The following is a 14,732-nucleotide window of genomic DNA, read 5'->3' as shown; positions in this document are numbered from 1 at the left end:
CCACCTGCCCCCACAGTTTCCCCCCCAACACCCCATTTAACTGCACAAATACACCCAGACGCTGGCTTTTCCTTTCACCATAGTAGTCATAAACTACGCCTCTGTGCTAGTAGCTGGGTGTGTTCACTTCTAGAAATCTTTTAGAAGTAAACTACCAATGTCTGTCCTCCAATCTCAGGCCAGGCCTGTGTAGTTTTGAAGGAGACTAGATTTACAGGGAAATGAGGAGAGAATACACAGCTTGGAGATTTGAAGAGCAAAGGAGGCAAGGGTCAAGGAAATCATGGAAGAAGTCTGGAAGGATCTGTCCCTTCTCTGGTTATGGTGAACATTCACATAGGGTTTTCTATGTGCCAGACACTGCTTTAAGAGCTTTATCTGTATTAAGTCATTTAATCCTCATAAACATTCCATGAAGTAGAGACAGTCACTATCCCCAATGTTACAGATGAAAACACTAAGACAGAAGCTAACAAGCCCTTTGTGATAGGCAGGAAAATGGCTCCCTAAAGATGTTGATATGGTTTGGCTCTGTGCCCCCACCCAAATCTCATCTCGTAGCTCCCATAATTCCCATGTGTTATGGGAGGGACTTGGTAGGAGATGATTGAATCAAGGGGGCGGATCTTTCCCATGCCTTCTCATGACAGTGGAGGGGTCGCAGGAGATCTGATGGTTTTAAAAATAGGAGTTTCTCTGCACAAGCTGTCTCTTTGCCTGGCGCCATCCATGTGAGATGTGACTTGCTCCTCCTTGCCTTCTGCCATGATTGTGAGGCCTCCCCAGCCACGTGGAACTGTGAGTCCAATTAAACCTCTTTCTTTTGTAAATTGCCAAGTCTCAGGAATGTCTTTATCGGCAGCACGAAAATGGATTAATACAGATGTCCAGATCCTAATTCCCAGAACTTGTGATATGCAATGCTGCATGGCAAGGGAGAATTAAGGTTGCAGACAGAATGAAGGCTGCTGATTAGCTGACCTTGAGATGGGAAATTATCTAGATTAGCAGATAGGTCCAATGTAATCACAGGGTCTTTCAAAGTGAAAGAGGGAAGCAGGAGACTCGGAGAAGGAGATGTGACACAGAAGCAGAGGCTGGAGCCATGAAATTGCTGACTTTGAAGATGAAGGAAAGGGCTGCAAGCCAGGGAATGCGGGCAGCCTCTGGAAGCTGGAAAAAGCAAGGAAAATAGATTTGCCCCTAGATCCTGCAGAGAGAAACGCATCCCTGCCTACACCAGGATGATAGTCCAGTAAGACCTGTGCTGGACTTCTGACCTATAGTCCTGGAAGATGTAGTAAATCTGTGTTGTTTTAAGCCACTAAATGTGTGGTAATTTATCACAGCAGCCTTAGCAATGAATATACTCCCCAGCTTTTAAGCAGGGGATGTGGTGGCTTCAAAGTCCAGGCTTTTTCCCTGCTACTCCTTTCTTTGTTTCCTCCCTCATGCTCAATATCTGTCATCTATTGATTGGTTAGTAACATTCTCAACGCCTTGCTGTTTTATTAAACTTATAAAAACAATGTATGTGATTTTTTAAAAAACAATTCAGTGGTTGTGAAAGTAAGAATCAACAGACAATTTCTCCACCGTTAGCCCCGCCTCTTACATAAGCACATGCAGCATGTCTTCTTCATGCAAGAATTTAATGCTAAAGCTGGTGCGGTGGCTCAGGCCTGCTATCCCAGCACTTTGGGATGCCGAGGCAGGAGGATCACTTGAGCCCTGGTGTTCGAGACCAGCCTGGGCAGCAAAGTGAAACCCCCTCTCTAACAAAAAATCAAAAACTTAGCTGGGCGCGGTGGCGGAGCACTTGTGGTCCCAGCCACTGAGGAGGTGGAAGGATCGCTTGAGCCTGGGAGGTTGAGGCTGCAGTGAGCTATGACTGCACCACTGCACTCCAGCCTGGGTGGCAGAACCAGACCCAGCCCCGGAAGAAAAAAAAAAAAAAGGAAATTAAGAAAGAAAGAAAGAAAGAAAGAAAGAGATCCTACTCTCAATTTTAATACAACTTGCTTTTTTAATTAAAAAATATATCTAGAACCGATAGATTTTACTCGTCCTTAAAAACAGTCGTGTATTATTTTATATAAACATCTCTCGCTATTTATCAAGGCCCTCACTTGTTCAGAAATAGTCTCACTTTTGTTTTGTTTTCAACAATTTACTCCCTATATTCCTGGGCGGGCGCCTAGGCCTGCATCCGGGATTCGGAGCCACATCTGGGGGCAGGGCCTCTGATGTCTAGGGGTGGGGCGGCAACGCCCAAGCCCCGCCCCCGTGCGCATCGACCAATCAGCTCCCGGGACGGCACCTCCTCGCCACCCCCCGCCCCCGCAGTCTCCGCCTACGGTTTTCCACATCCTGCAGTCTCCAGCCCGCCGCCCTGTGCCTCCTGGGCAGAGAAGCTGCTTCCTCCTGGGAACAACTGCCTGCCGCTCCTAGCAGGTTCCTACTGCCCCGAACCCGCGCTGCAGGGAACAGCGGGGCAAACAGTGAGTGGGGTTCAGCGTAGACTCTGGACCCGGAGAGGCCCGCGGTGACCAAGGCCTGGGCTCCGGGTTAGTGTCCGGGGCGGGGAGCGGTGAGCGGGGTGCGATGCTGAGCGTCTGGGGAGGGCCGGGCGTAGACTGCGGCCTCTCCGCGCTCCCCCAGGTGATAGAGCCGTTCCACCGAGGATCCCTTCCTTAGTCTCTACCCCGTTGATGATTTTTCTCTGCAGCTCGGTCCCTATTTCATCTCGCCGCATTGTTATGCCCTCTGCTGGGCGGGAGGCGATGACCCTCCCTATTTTCGTAGGATTTGTTTTTTGCTCCCAAGAAGCCATTAAGATCTAGATCTGAGCTAGCAGGCACCCTCGAGGCGATTTGATCTCGCCTGCTGGGGGCTTGCATTCTTCTAGGCTAGCTTGTCTCTGTTAAGCCCAGGTGGAAGTTCTTATCCACCCCAGTGCTCTAGGCGCCCACGGGCTGGCTGTGGGTTTGTGGTGGGGGAAGGGACCTGGGGAGGGGTTGCGGTGAGAGCCGCGCGGGGATTCAGGCTGAATGTTAGTCTGGAATGCATTTGGCCTGAAGCAGCAAGTGCTGGATGATACAGTTCGCTGGTAAACAGCCGACAGCTGGCCGCTGGTTTGGCCCAACCTGCAACGGAAGAAGGCCTTGAGTACAGGAGAAAAAGATCTTTGCGAATTGGATAATCATGGAAATTTAGAAGAAGTACAGCTCGAACTAGACATAAAGGACATAATGTGTCTGTCTAGCTGACCAGCCAACCATCGGTCCATCACTTTCATCCTCCAAACTAGTGATTTGTTGATGAATTGGTTTCAATACTTGGTTTTTAAAATGTTTAATAAAAAGTACATGAAACATCTCAGAATGGTCTAAAAAATAATGAAACGAATGCCTGACCATCTCCTTGGGTCAAGAAATAGGGTGCCACAGTACCTTAGAAGCCCATGAGTCCAAACTGATGCCCATTCTCCTCCCTTCTCTGAGATGTGACATCTTTCGTGATTTTTGTCTTAATGATTCCCTTGCTTTTCTTTTTAGTTTTACCATATTTGTGTGTGTATTCCTAAAACATATGTGTTTGCTTTCTCAATTTTGTACTTTTATATCAATGACATTATCCTGTACGTATTCCTAAGTTTTATAGATTCATCTTTCATGCTTCCTTCCATTTTCGTCGTTTATGGTGTAAATGTACATAATTTATCCATTCTACTGCTGATGGACATTGGATTGTTTCTAGTTTTGGAGGTGTATGAATTATCTATAAGCTATGTAACAAATTACCGCAACACCTAGCAGCTTCAAACCAAAGCGAACAAGCAAAATAAATCATGTTACCTCCTATCTTACAGTTTCTGTGATTAGGAATCCAGGAGGGGCTTAGCTGGGAGTCTCTGTCTGACTCAGGGTCTCTCACAGGCTGTATCAACAATCAAGGTATTGACTGGGCCTCAGTCATTTCAAGACTAGGTGTAGGGTCGAGGACCTCGCCCAGGCTTACTCACGTGATTGCTGGCAGGCCGATTGGCCTCAATGACCCTGGCTGGATACATCAGTTCTTTGCCACATGGGCCTCTGTGTAAAGAATGGTTGCAACATGGCAGCTTACTCCCCCCAGAGTGAAGGCTCCCACAGAGAAAAAGAGAAGACAGAAGTCAGATTCTTTTTGTAACCTTAGAAGCGACATTCCATTATTTTTGCCATTTTTTATCCATTAGAAGTGAGTCCCTAGGTCCATCTCACACTGAAGGGAAGGGGGTGATACAAGGACATGAACACGTGGAGGCAGGGATTATTGGGGCCACTTTAAAGCCTGCCCACGTCCTCTAATATTCAAGTACACTTGCGTGGGAGCTTCCCTAGAGTATACAGCTGGGAGTAGAATTGCTGAATTATAAGATTTATGTATATTCAATTTTATTAGGTCATTTCTAAACTGTTTCCAAAGTGTTAAACCAGTTTGCACTCCCTCCAGCAGTGGATGAACGTTTGTTGCTCTACATACTTGCCATAGCTTGGTCTTGTAAAATTTCATTTTTTGTCAGTCTGGCAGGTATGAAATAACATTTCACTGTGATTTTAATTAGCATTTTCCCATAACTAATGAGATTGGCTGTCTTTTTATATGTTGATCAGTTTTTGTGCTCTGTGAAATTTTGATTCCTGTCTCGTATTCATTTTTATATTGGATTGTTTACCTTTTTTGACTCATTGGAATGCTTTCTTTATATAATCTAGGTACTAAACAATAATTGTTAGCTATATATGCCACAGACATCTTTCCGAATTGCTTTTGAGGTTTGTTTTTTCTCTGTCTTTATGTCAGTTTCTTTCTCTGTCTCTATCAATGAATCTAAGTTTTGAATTTAATTTCAAGTTAGTAGTACTTTCTTTTATAGCTTGTCTTGTTTGATAATTATTTTCTCAAGATCATAGATGAATTTTAGTGTATCGTTTTCTAAAAGTGTTATGGTTTTGCCTTTGGCTGTTAGACTTAATTCACATGGAAACTGATTTTTATGTTGTTTATTCCATATGGATAATCAATTGCCCCAGCACCAGTGATTTGCATGAATCAGGATTTCCATATAAGCATGAATTTGTTTTAAGCCCATTCTTATTTTCTATTTGTCTAACTCTGCCTCAATACTAATAATTTTTAACCACTATAGTTTTATTAAAAGCCTTGAAATTTGGTAGGAAAAGTCCTATCACCTGTTTTTTCTTCGTTAAGAGTGTTTTAGTTTTACTTGGACCTTTGACCTTCCATATAAATATTTAAATAAACTTATCAAGTTCTCCAAAACAAGAAACAAACAAGCAAATAAACCTGCTGGAATTCTGATTGATATTGGATCAACTCTGTGTCTTAGTCTGTTTTGCGCTACTGTAGCAAAATACCTGAGACTGAGTAATGTATAAGAAACTGAAATTTATCAGCTCACAGTTCTGGAGGCTGGGAGGTCCAAGATTGACTGGCTGGCATCTGGCAGGAGCCTTCTTACTGTGTCATCATGGCATAAAGGCAGAAAAAGGGCCAAAGAAAGTAAAAGGAGGGTGAACGCCGCCTTTTATAATGAACTCACTCCCGTAGTGACGGCATTAATTCATACACTCTGCCGTCATGGCCTGATGGCCTCTCATTAAGCCCACCTCTCAACACGGTTACATTGGGGATTAAGTTTCCAACACCTGCTTTTTGAGGGACACATTCAAACCATTGCGCTATAAATCATTTTGGGAAGAAATTACTTCTAAGACATTGGCTCTCTTCCTCAATGATCATGGTTTATGACACTATGTCATCTTCAATGTTTTGTACTATTTTTTATTGTTTTCTTTTGGCTCAGTTTTTGTTAAATTTCTAGGCACGTTATATTTTTACTGCTATTGTAAGTATTTCCTTTTGTGAAAGTTATATTTTGTAGCTTATTGTTGCTGGCATACAGAAATTCAGTTGCCTTTTATATATTATATATCAATCAAACTTGAAAATTAATAATTCTAAATTTACCTGTAGCTTCTTTCAGATTTGCAACATAGGCAGTCATCTGAAAATAAGGATAATTTTGTTTATTCCTTTCCAATTCTTATACCTTTAATTTCTTTTTTCTGTCTTATGACAATGACTAGGAGCTCCAGTACACTGTTGAATGAAAGTAGTAAAGGGCATCTTGTTTTGTCCTTAAGATAATAAAGAGAAATATTTCACTATATCAACTTAAAAATGGCATTTGCTATAGTTACTTTGTAACCATCTTCCCCATGATAAGAAAGTTCTGTTCTTCTTTTGGTAAGCACTTTTATTATAAATGGATGTTTTTTCAAATGGTTTTCCTGTAGCTGTTGAGAATATATATACTTTTTTCCTTTAACTATATTAAGAACATAGTATAGTATTTAATTTCTGATATTAAACCAATTTTGTATTCTTGGAATAAACCTTTCCTGGTAAATATGTAGTAACTTCTGTATGTGGATATAGATACAAAGGTAAACATTAGATATTTATATTTATATGTGTGATTTAAGATTGGCATGTAATTATACTTTTCTGTACTATCCTTTTCTGATGTTGGTATTATCATAAAATAATATGAATAGTATTCTCCCTTATGCTATTCTTTGGAAGAATTTGTGCAAGATTGGGATTATCTGGTCCTTGAATATTTCCTTGAATCACCTGTAAAATCATCTGCGTTTGGAGTGTTTGTTGTCAGAAGATTTTAATGATTGTAGAACTACTTAGGTTTCCCTATGGAGTCAGTAGTGATAAATTGTATTTTCCAAGATATGTAACAATTTCACATATACATGAGTGTATTAGTATACATATATGTTTATGTTTATTCAATATATAAAAATACATTTGACCATTGAAGAATGCAGTAGTTGGGATACTGACCCCTGTCAGAATTGAAAATTTGTATATAACTTTTGAGTCCTCTAAAACTCAATACTAATAGCCTACTGGTGAGTGGAAGTCTTACTGTTAATGTAAGCAGTTGATTAACACATATTTTATATGTTATATTCTTAACCAGAGAAAAGAGAATGTTATTAAGAAAATCATAAGGAAGAGAAACATATTTCTCGTTCATTAAGTAAAAGTGAATCATCATGAAGGTCTTCCTTGTCATCTTCACATTGAGTGGGCTGAGGATGAGGAGGAAGGGGAGGGATTGGTGTTGCTGTCTCTGGGGTGGCAGAGATACAAGAAAATCCAGATATAAGTGGACCAAAGCAGTTCAAACCTGCATTGTTCAAGGGTCAAATGTATATACATGAATATATATATTCAAGATCAATAAAATTGTTTATAATATCCTCTTATTCTGTTTATAAATCTTTCCATTATCTATTGATATGGCCACTTTTTTATTATTAGTATGTGTATATTTTCTTTCTCTTTTTGTTTTATTTTTTCCAGAACTTGGTCTACTTTATTAGTTGTTCAAACAGCAACATAAAAGCTTTATGTCTTTTTCATATTTTTACTTATTTTATTACTTCTTCCTTCTTTCTTGGAATTTTTTCTATGATTTATATTCTAAGCTTTTATATGCTTAGCTCATTAATGTTGAGCTTTTCTTCATATGTAAGTTTTTAAAGCTATAAATTTCTATCACTACTTTTTAGCTACATCTTACAAGTTTTGATATGATTATTTTTGATCATGTAGCTTTAATTATAATTTTCCTTATAGTCTCTTCTTTCAGACATGAATTTTTTAGATAAGTACCTTTTAAATTCCGTTTGGCCATTTGAAGTTTCTTTTGTTATCTTGTGGCTGTAGTTGCCTAATTTATATCGTGGTCAGAGATTGCATGGTACCAATTCTTTTAAATTCATTGAAGCTAGCTTTAAAACCCAGTAAGTTTTCTTTGTGTGCGTAAAAAGAATGTGTCGCCTGTAATTACATGATGTTCTGTGTATATCTTTAAAACAACTTTTAATTATACAGCCCAATCTTACATATCTTTAATTTTTTATTTGCATGAATCGTCAATTACAGAAATAGGTATGTTAAATATTCTCACTATGATGGTGGATTTGACAATTTCTCATTAATCTATATATTTTTGCTTCATATATTTTGAGGCTATGTTATCAGTGAGTTGTTGTAAATTGAACATTTTATAATATAGGGACCTTGCATTATGATACCTGTTAATGATTTTTGTTTTAAAATCCTATTTTTTTTTCAAAGATCAAATCAAGGTTTCTTTGGTTTTTGCCTCATTTATCTCTCTTTTATCATTTGGCTCTAAATCTTCTGAATCTATGTTTCAAGTATATATGTAGTAAACTTACTTGCATTTTTTTTAAGTTTGGATTTTAAAAATATTGTTTGACAATTTATAACTTGTCATTGAATAATTCATGTATATTTATTGTGACTAGTAATACATTTAGATTTATTTCTACCATCTTATTATTTGCTTTTTATTTTTCCTGCCTTTTATGTTTCTTTTTTCTTCCTCTCCCCACCTTTTCTTCTAACTTTCTTTGTTTGCCCATTTTTTCCTTTCTATTATTTGGACGTTACATGTTTTAGTTCTGATGTTTTAATTTTATAATATATTTAACCCATATAATTCCTATTTTTTAAGATGTTTAACTAGTTTTATAACAGATTTAATTTAGCATACTTAAGTTAAATTGATCCTTAGTACTTTGTCTCTTACCCTGCAAGTATCAAATGTTGATTGTTATTTAATACCATCAGTGTATTAAATATGTGTTTACCAATGTGTGTTTACAGATTTTTCTTTTTACAAAAAAGCCCGAGGTATAACGTAGAGTAAGGTTGACAAATACTAAGTGTACAGCTCAATAAATTTTAAATATGTATATGGTCAGATCAAGATATAGAATATTTACAGCACTTCGGAAGACTTTGATTTTCCCTACTCCAGGTAATTTTCACTCTCAGAAATAACCACTATTCAGAACTCTGTCATGATATTGGTCCAATCTTGATCTTCACATAAATTGAGTCATAAATAGGTATCCTTTTGTGTTTGTTTTATGCAGCATTAGTTCGATGAAGATTCTTCCATATAGTGGCATATAGCAGTACTTTTTTCTATAGTAATGTATGGTTATTTATCCATTCTACTGTTGATGGACTTTTATTTTTTCCAGTTTTTGACTATTACAAATAAATCTCATTTGAACATATCTTTGGTAGACATAAAAACTTACTTTTCATGAACATACATCTAATCAGCCTAAGTAATGTCAAACAGTTTAGCCACATAGCTGTATCAGTTTACACTCCCATCAGAAATATATATAAGTCCCATCAGCTCCAGATCCTTATCACCATTTGATATTGTCACTATAATTAATTTTAGCCACCTGGAATGGATATAGGTATCTTACTATGGTTTTAATTTGCATTGTTTTGATGACTAATTAAGCATCTTTTTGTATGCTTACTGGCCATTTGAATGCCATATTTTGTGATGCACCTGTAGATGTATTTTGTCCATTTGGGGGTAAAGGGATAGTTTCTTTTTTAAATCAATTTCGTGAGTGTGTTAAATTATATTCTGGATAGGCATATACGTTTTTTCTTGTATCAGCGATTTGCAGATATCCTCTTCCAATCTTTGACTTGCCTTTTCACATTGGCAATTATGTCTTTTAATGAAAATAACCTCTTTATTTAATTTTTATAATATCTAATTTTTTTGTTAGTAAACCCAAACATTTATGCTTAGGACTTGAGTTGTATTGAAGAGAATTTTGCCTACCTCTAGATCACAAAAAGATTCCCTATGCTTAATAGTTCTGTCATTCACATTTTGTTTTATAATTTAGATTATTTTTTGTATATGATATGAGGGATGGGTTAGAGTTCATTGGTTTTTATACAGACATCCAATCGATCAAGAATTACTTATTGAAAGGCCTTTCACACCATTAGACTTTTTGAATCTATGTTCATTGAGTAATATTCGTCTCTAGCTTTTTGTTCTTGTAATGTACATATGTGATTTTGCTATCAAAGTTATGCTGGGTGTAATAAAAATGAGTTGGGAAGGATTTCTTTGTTTACTATTCTCTGGAAGAAGTTTTATAATATTAGTATTATATTTTTCTCAAGTGTTTAGGAAAATTCGCCATAAAAATCCTTCTGGGCCCAAACTCTTTTGCGGAATGTTTTGATTTTGGACTACATTTTTTTGATGTATAGGATTATTTATACTTTGTTTCTTCTTGCTATTTTGGATAAATTATGTTGTTTAAGGAATTTGAAAATTCATCTGAATTTGTTAAATTTATTGGCATATGGTTACTCATAATAGCACTTTGTTATATTTTTAATGTCTTTTGGGATTGTAATAACATCCCCTGATAATTATAATGGATTCACTCTCTGTGTCTCTTTATTGATCATTCTTAGTTTGGTTCATTAAAACCAACTTTTGGTTTTACTGAATTTCTAAATATTTTTGAATTTGATTCTTGCTTTTATGTTTATTATATTCTTTGATTTACTTCAAATTTGTTGTTCTTTTTCTAATATTTGAAATAGTTTACTTTCAGTCTTTCCCTTTTACTAATGTAGGCATTTAGAGCTATATAGTTTTCCTTTATTAAGTAATTGCTCTTGCTGCCTCCCACAAATTTTGATAAATTGTATTTTAATTATTATTTAATTAAAATATTTTCTAATTTCTCTTGTGATTTCTTATCTGACCTTAGGAGTGTTCAGAAGTGTACTCCTTAATTTCCAAACATGGGAATTTTCTAATTAACTTAGGGTTATTTATTTCTGGTTTAATTCCATTAAGATCAGAGAATATATTCTACACCTTTTTGAGTTTCTTGAGACTTGCTTCATGCCAATATATGTTTTATTTGAGAAAATGTTTGACATACACTAAAAATCAAGTATATTCTGTTGTTGGTGGGTGTATATGTACCATATGTGTCAACAGGGTCAAATTTGTTAATTATGTCATTCAAATCCTGTATATCCTTACTGATTTTTTATGCACATGTTTTATCAGATTACTGAGAAAGATGTACTTAAATCTTCAACTATGCTTGTGGACTTGTCTGTTACTTCTTTTATTATTGTCAACTTTGCTTTATAAATTTTGAAGTTGTATTATTAGGGATACAAATTTAAAATTTTTGTATTGCTGTACTGAATTGATCCTTTTATCATTATGAAATGTGTTTTATATCTATAGTAACACTTGTTGACAGTAATGTTTACTTTGCCCATTGTACATCTAGCCATACTAGCTTTCTTTTGGTTAACGTTTGCATGGTATACCTTTTTCCATCCTTTTACTTTCAATATTTCTCTTCTAAATGAACTCTTTTTCTAATTGGATTTTTTAATCCATTTATATTTAGTATAATTATTTACATAGTTGGTATCTTAGTCGTTTCGGGCTGCTGTGACACAAATGTGATAGACTGGTAGTTAAACAAAAAACATTTAAAGATAAACCAGCAAATTTAATGTCTGGTGAGGGCTGGCCTCCTAGCTTATAGACAGCTACCTTTCTCACTGTATTTTCACATGGCCAAGAGAGGGAGCTCTAGTCACTTTTCTCTTCTTAGAAAGATACTAATCCCATCATGAGTGTTTCACACTAATTACCTACATCTAATTACCTCCCAAAGGCCCACTTCCTAATACCATTCCACTGGGGGTTAGAATTTCAACATACAAATTTTGGAGGGACACAAACATGCAATCTATAAAAATTGGGTTTAAGCAAGGTTGCAGTGAGCAAAGATCGTACCACTGCACTCTAGCCTGGCAACAGAGCGACACGCTGTCTCAAAAAAAAAAAAAAAAAAAATTGGGTTCAAGTCTACCAATTTGCACAGTTTTCTCTTTGTCCAATCTCTTCTTTCTTATTTTCTCTTTTCTTGATTTCTTTTGAATTCAACACTTTCTATTAATTTTTCTTCTATATTTTGAATTATAAATTTTTTTATTATTTTATTGGTTACTTGAGATATTACAGTTCACCTTACTGATTTGTTATGACCTACTTTAAATTATTACTTCTGTGTACTCTCAATGTAAAATTTTAAAAGTTTATCTCCATCTTGCAGCTGTACTGATTTCTGTTTTTTTTATATGCTTCTATATTCCATAAGGAATTATATTTGTTTATTTAAACAGTCAGTATTCATTTATATTTGCCTGTGTATTTACTCTTTTCAGTGTTCTCTATTAATTCCTAAAGCACTGTGCTTCTATGAGGAATAATTGTCCTTAATCATGAAAAAATAGTTTTAGTTGTTATATTCTGCTGGGAATACATTCTTTCAGCTTTGGTATATCTAAAATTATCTTTACATTGCCTTTATTTTGGGGGAATATTTTTCTTATGTATAGAATTTTAGGTTGGCAGATTTTTCTTTTTCTGCTTTTAGGAATTCTGTTGTGTTCTCATTTTCATCGTTGTTTTGAAAACTTAGCTGTATTTTTTGTTCATTTAAATGAGAAGTATCCTTTATCTCTGGCAGCTTTTCAGATTTTCTCTATGAATTTGGTTTTCAGCAGTTTGAATGTGATGTGTCTGAATGTAGTTTTCTTTCTGTTTATTCTGCTTGGGAAACGTAAAGTTTCTTCAGCTTGTGGTTTGATATTTTTCAAATCATTAATTAATAACATTTCGCTTGTTTTATTATCTCTCTCCTTTCCTTCTGGGACTCTGATTACTCATATGTCACAACTTTTCACCCTGTCTTGTAATCCTGTTACACTCTTTCTGTATCTTTTGATCTCTTTGTATATCATGTTTTCTTTCCTCTTATGTATGAATACTTTCTACTTACCTTTGCTATACTTCATGAATTCTCTGGTCTTTTGTGTTTAATATGCTATTAAAGCAATCTATCAAGTACCAATTTTAATTATTATTTTTCTTTTTTAATTTTTTATTTTACTTTTTTATGAGTTTTATTTCTGTGCTGAAATTCCACAGCCTTGTTTCTATAGAATTTCTTAACATATTTATCCCAGTTGCTTTGAACCACTTATGCCCATGTCTGTTTTCTGTTCTCTTGAGTTATTGGCAATTTATTCTGTTTTTTAACCTCTTTCTTAATTTTTGATTGAATGCAGAATATTGTGGATGAAAAAATATTAAGGTTTTGGTTGATGTTATTTTCTTTCAAGGGGATTTTTTGGGGAAGTGGGCAGATAAAGTACCAGCAGATTACTTTGATGCTATCAAAGATTAGTTTTAGGCTTTGTTAGGACTAGCCCATTTAAGGTTTGATCTTTCTCCAAGAACATAGTCCTTAAACCATAAGATATGCTTCTTCTTCATATGTCAGGGATTTTCTTATGTGTCAACTGAAATCATGGAGTGTTTATAAGAACCTTTCTTTTTGTTGGGGCATAAACTCCATTGCTTTTCTCAGAACAATATAACCACTGAAATGACTGCTCAAATGTTTAGCTTTTTGGCCACTATTTCCTACAAGTAGCCCTGAGGTCTCTCCTCTTGCATGTATAGCTTAGGAATAAGCCAGTGACATTAGGGGAATTCATATATAAAATTTTATATTAACTTCTCTGGTTTCTTCATGTCTGAAACTTTGCCCTTTGAGCTCCAACTGGTTTGATAGTCTTGAACCAGTAAGACTGACACTTCCTGTTCAGCCTCAGTAACCCTGCACTGTAAAATGGAAAATGTCCCAAAGTAAAAAGCCATAGCAAATATACAACTCATGTCCTGTTTTGTGTTCATCAAGGATTATAGTCCTCTTGTCCTGTTTATGTTGTTTACTTTTCCGAGTCTTCAGTTGTTTCCTATATTTTGTCAAGATTTTATTATTGTTTCAGCCTCAGTAACCCTGCACTGTAAAATGGAAAATGTCCCAAAGTAAAAAGCCATAGCAAATATACAACTCATGTCCTGTTTTGTGTTCATCAAGGATTATAGTCCTCTTGTCCTGTTTATGTTGTTTACTTTTCCGAGTCTTCAGTTGTTTCCTATATTTTGTTAAGATTTTATTATTGTTTCCAATGGGAGGATTGTTCCAAAGATATGAGGGAATTTCAAGAAGTTTGTGGAAAAAATGGAATTAAACAATTAAAAAAAAATGTTGCCTCAACATAAGCCCTTTCAAGTTCAAGACACTTTTATAAGCAGTGATAAAAGCAATTTCATCCCTCACTAAGAAACTGAAGGTCTGGGAATTTAGCCATGTAGATACAGTCTTTTTACATTATTAACTAAAGAAAAATGGGTGCCCTTCACAGATTTTTTAAGATAAGGAAACAAAAGTCAGAAGGAGCCAAATCAGGATTCTAAGGTGGATGCCTAGTGATTCCCCATTGAAACTCTTTCAAAATTGCCCTTACTTGATGAGAGGAATGGGCAAAGTCATTGCCATGGTGGAGGAGGACTGTCTGGTGAAGCTTTCATGGGTGTTTTCCTGCTAAAGCTATGGCTGACTTTCTCAGAGCACTACAGTAATAAGCAGATGTTATCATTCTTTGGTCTTCCAGAAAGTCAACAAGCAAAACACCTCGAGCATCTCAAAAAACTGTCGCCATGGCCTTTGCTTTTGACCAATCTGCTTTTGCTTTGACTGGACCACTTCTGCCTCTTGGTAGCCATTGCTTTGATTCTGCTTTGTCTTCAGGATCACACTGGTAAAGCCATGTTTCCTCTCCTGTTACAGTTCTTTGAGGATATGCTTCAGAATCTTGAT

The 14,732-nt window shown here is 36.1% G+C and overlaps 1 protein-coding gene across 7 annotated transcripts in view; it reads left to right on the top strand.

The window, feature by feature from the left end:
* Positions 1 to 2,374: 2,374 nt before the first annotated feature.
* Positions 2,375 to 14,732, top strand: part of TCAF1 (TRPM8 channel associated factor 1) — a 51,707-nt gene continuing 39,349 nt past the window's right edge. For 4 of the 7 annotated variants that reach the window (XM_005551065.4, XM_065542702.2, XM_005551063.4 and 1 more), the window contains exon 1: positions 2,375 to 2,567. The gene's annotated coding sequence lies outside the window, so the exon portion shown is untranslated. The remainder of the gene's footprint in view (positions 2,568 to 14,732) is intronic. The other 3 variants (XM_005551067.4, XM_074036207.1, XM_045387393.2) reach the window with 1 other exon arrangement.

Source organism: Macaca fascicularis, chromosome 3 (genome assembly GCF_037993035.2).
Source record: "Macaca fascicularis isolate 582-1 chromosome 3, T2T-MFA8v1.1".
NCBI lineage: Eukaryota > Metazoa > Chordata > Mammalia > Primates > Cercopithecidae > Macaca > Macaca fascicularis.
The sequence above is the reverse complement of the archived record's forward strand: the minus strand, read 5'-3'. Positions and strand labels throughout refer to the sequence as shown.